The sequence below is a fragment of the Anarhichas minor genome, unplaced genomic scaffold (genome assembly GCF_050575085.1).
Source record: "Anarhichas minor isolate MPS153535 unplaced genomic scaffold, ASM5057508v1 ptg000043l, whole genome shotgun sequence".
Lineage (NCBI taxonomy): Eukaryota > Metazoa > Chordata > Actinopteri > Perciformes > Anarhichadidae > Anarhichas > Anarhichas minor.
This window is the reverse complement of record NW_027466489.1, coordinates 4,125,678-4,129,806: the sequence shown is the minus strand read 5'-3', so window position 1 is coordinate 4,129,806 and position 4,129 is coordinate 4,125,678.

The window sequence follows — 4,129 nt, the reverse complement described above, 5'->3', positions numbered from 1 at the left end:
AGTACAAGTGCAGCAGAAATAAACAGGAACATGGGGCCAGAGTGTTTGTGATGGAGACACCAGACAAACTTAAAACACTTTATAAGACAGAGAAAAAGGAAGCGAGAGAGACAGAGGGTCTCACCGAAACATTTCACAAATTACCTGAGCATGCCATTGGGCACTAAGCTCAGGGTCAACATGTGTAGTGAATACTCTGGGAGAAAAACACTTTTTGGAGAATGTCACTGCCCCTCCTTCAACTCATTCCTGATAGTGGTATCACAGAAAACAAAAGCACTCCGTGCAGGTAGCCAACGGGTCTGTTCAGAGATCCACGTGGAAGCAGAGTCACCAGAGAAATTGACACGTGGTTATAACTGGTGTAACCAAACTGAATGATGGTTTTAGCGGCTGGGGGATTTCTCTAAACTCTCTCGGAAAATAAAATCCCAGCTGCCCACTATCCCATTACTGAGTCCCAATTAATTTTGTAGTCATGGAGATACAGGAGAGGACCTAGAAGCCTAGAAGCTACTTACTTGTGCCCTCCATTCCCAAAACTGGCCTTAGTCATTTACATTTGTAGGGATGTGCATATCTGCATATACTGTAAGCGTGTGTGTGGGTGTGTGTATGCATGTTGTGAGTGAGTGTGAATGTTGATGGGTGAACTAATGGTAAGTCCTATACACTCTTGAGATTGTCTTACCTGATTTATTTTTATATAGCCTAGATAAGAGAAAGTTAATTATAGAAATGTGTGATTTGCTAGACTGCTGTGTCATATGTGAAGAGTAATCCTGTGTAAGGTTCAATGTCTTGGCACAGAGGCTACAGTTATTGGAGGCTCTAGCCAATCATCCATTATAAGGAGTGCTCTTTCTTAAATAGTATTTTGCTACCCCCCCCCCCCCCTGTTATCATGTCATGGTGAGAATGGCCAATACTTTCAAATCTTGACCAGTGAATATTGTTTTTGCCCCTCAGTATCATTTTTTAAGGGATGGTAGTGGACCAAGAACTTTTGACATGGGCTAACATAAGATAAGAGCCAGAGGTAATAAGCTTGATAGCTGCATAAAGCGCACATTTATGAAGCATGCATGCACCCAACCGGTCAACATACAAAAACATGAGACGTTTTTAAAAAATGAAACAGATGAAAATCCTCTAATATCTTTTTTTTTTTTTTTTTTTTTATGTTTACCATATATGTTTACTGACATAAAGTTTAGATTTCAGTAACAGATGTTTAGCATGCATTGGCCTCCCTTTGACCAACACGAAAGCGTCCAAATGGATCACACTCTCAGATAATGGAATATACGTGTATTTATAGCAGGGGAGATTTACATCTCGTCTTTGTTCCTTTAATCATCAAAATAAACTTTAATGGCACTAAATATACACCACCAGGTTAACTTTACCATAAGTCAGAGTTGTAAATGCCTGGCCTAATGAAACCCATGCATGAGCACACACACACACCCACTGAAGATACACAGGGATGAAAGACAATGTTCAGGATACATAGATAGTTTCCATGGTGACAGCAGCTTTTGTCAAAGGCTGGCAACAGCTCAGCAACGGTTTGTCAATTGGGGCGGGAAGGTCCGATTGCATGTAACGTATGTTCAGCACATATACAGTACAAGAACACGCACATAGGCATGTGCCCATTAATTGACAGTATGCAGTCACATGTTAGCAGAGCCACTCCTCACTGTGCATATTTATGAGTACTGTGTAAAAGTAACATTATGATGTAAGGACCTTGTACGTTTGTTATGTTAATGTCTAAAATCTCTGTAGCATTTCATAAATACTACAAGTCCCCTGAATGCATTCTCTATTATCTGTTTATATTCCGACATAGCAAAGAGAAACAGTCTTACATATCGCTGATAATTAAACATTTTACATGAACTACCATACACAGAACATAGAGGGGCAAAAGTGCCGTATTTTAACCATCGTCGCAACCTTAAAAATGTGAATTAAATCATATATTAGGATTGACTTCATAGACCAAGCCAATATAAGCAGAGTTAGTATAATGTGTTAAGAACGCACTGTTCCTCCCTCAACCCCTTGAAATCTAATTTTGAAAAAAATTCAGGAGCAGGTATGTCTTAAATCATAATAACTTTCTCTAATGTTAACAAGACATGAAGAAGAACCTCACTGCCGACAAAACCAATTCTCAAAGAAAATCAAAGACCAAACTGTAAAAGCTTCCTGGCACAAGTAGAATAGTGAAAGACACAAATAATAGAGTTCATTGCACTAGTATAAATATAGGTGTTGAGTACAATGTTAGTCAAAAGTCAAAAGAAGATGATCGACAAATGTATTTTGGTGGTGTTGTTGTTAAGAGTCTAATCACAAACCCTGATTTCATTTCCTGTTTTAATCACAGAGTTGAACCATTTCATATTGCTCTCCCATAGTGAGAGGAGCTGAGGTGTGAAAGGAATAGCAATGACTGTGAGAGGCAGAGGGAACCGTGTGTGTGTGAGACAGCAGTGAAGCCAGGGCATTAGAGCAGTGTCGCTGCCGCTTAATGGGAAAGAATGAGCTGCATGTCGGGGGGGGGGACCTGCTTCTGTTTTATCCCATATTCTAGTTCTAGTTCTGACTAACATGCAACTGTAACACAAATTGCAAATCTAATGATATGAGATATTAAGATTACTTTACTTTTAAAGTTCAGGTTAATTTACTGGCACATTTTATGGAACACATGGATCTTTTCAGATGACTTCTGGTGATATTCAGAATGTATAATTTTGTAGGTCTCCCCAAAAACTTGCTGTGCCTGGCTGCTCCTTTGGTTATAATCATGCATTAATTAATTATTCCCACAATAAACATCTTCATATCACTTTACACGGTGGAAGTGGCACAGGTAAATTATACAACGAAAAGATGTACATGCAAACTTTGTCTATTACATTTCATTTTCTTTTGGTTAGACGACGTAAGTCTCAACAAGAGAAACATTTGGTTCAAAGACCAGTTGGATGTTAGGCCGTGATTAACTTTTCACTGCGTATTTATCTTTATCTTATGAAAAGTCCAGGCCAATGTATGCCAACATCTTTTACCCTGTCACACCGAAATGTCCATGGAGATTTAACAATGTTTTCTTAAGTTGTAAAGAAACACATTTCAGTCAGTCAGACATGACCTGAGTCTATTTAATCAGTCAAAGAAATTAAATTAAATTTCATTTAATTGCATTCAGATAAAGGGAATTGAGATCACACAACCTCTCATGGAGCAACATTTGAGCTTCTGTCCCATCATTTAGGTTTTAGTGCACAGAGGTGGAAAGAGTACTAGAGTAATTATACTGGTATAAATATATTCTAAACATGATAAGGCCATGTAGATTGCATTAAATGTCAACTTATACGCAAGTGGAACAACATCAGCAAGAAAACCCCTTATGTCCAAACCAACAAATGGCCCTCTGCAGACTGTACATACAAATTATTATTAATTATATGAATATACAACTGCCTTCCTTGATATAGCCTTACAAGAGAGGAAACAAAACGACAATAAATAAAACGAGCTATGGACACCACGTAGTAGAATAAAACCCCACTAAAGCAGACAATGTAGAAACAATATAAACAGCAAAGGAGAGACTGCACAGTTTTTGCTCACCGTAAAGCGCGCACAGGCAACCACGTTGATAGGCAACCACGTGTAACCAGGCTACTCGGTCATGTTAGCCGGTATCAAATAGCGTGCTTGCCGGATGTTGCATTAAATTAGTCATTAATTAAGATAGATGCAACAATGTTGAAACTATGCCTAGGTAATGTTACAATGCTAAATACAAACACAGCCCATGTGATCCCTAATTGGTTTGTGTTTGAAGTGCTAGCCCCAGGCCATGACCCGTGCATCAGGCCCGGTGAACGCAAACATTTATTATGGTCATCATTTCCGGAGCGTCTCCTTTCTGGAGCTCCGCTCTCCTGCGGCCGCAGACACACACCTGCCACCTCCTCTCTGCTGCAGCTGCTGATGTATCTGATATTCTGTTCCATTCTCGCACAGTTTATCAGGACTTCATCATGTGACTTTTGTTTTTACCCTGTAAGGGAAGCGACTTGAAATGTAGTACATTACT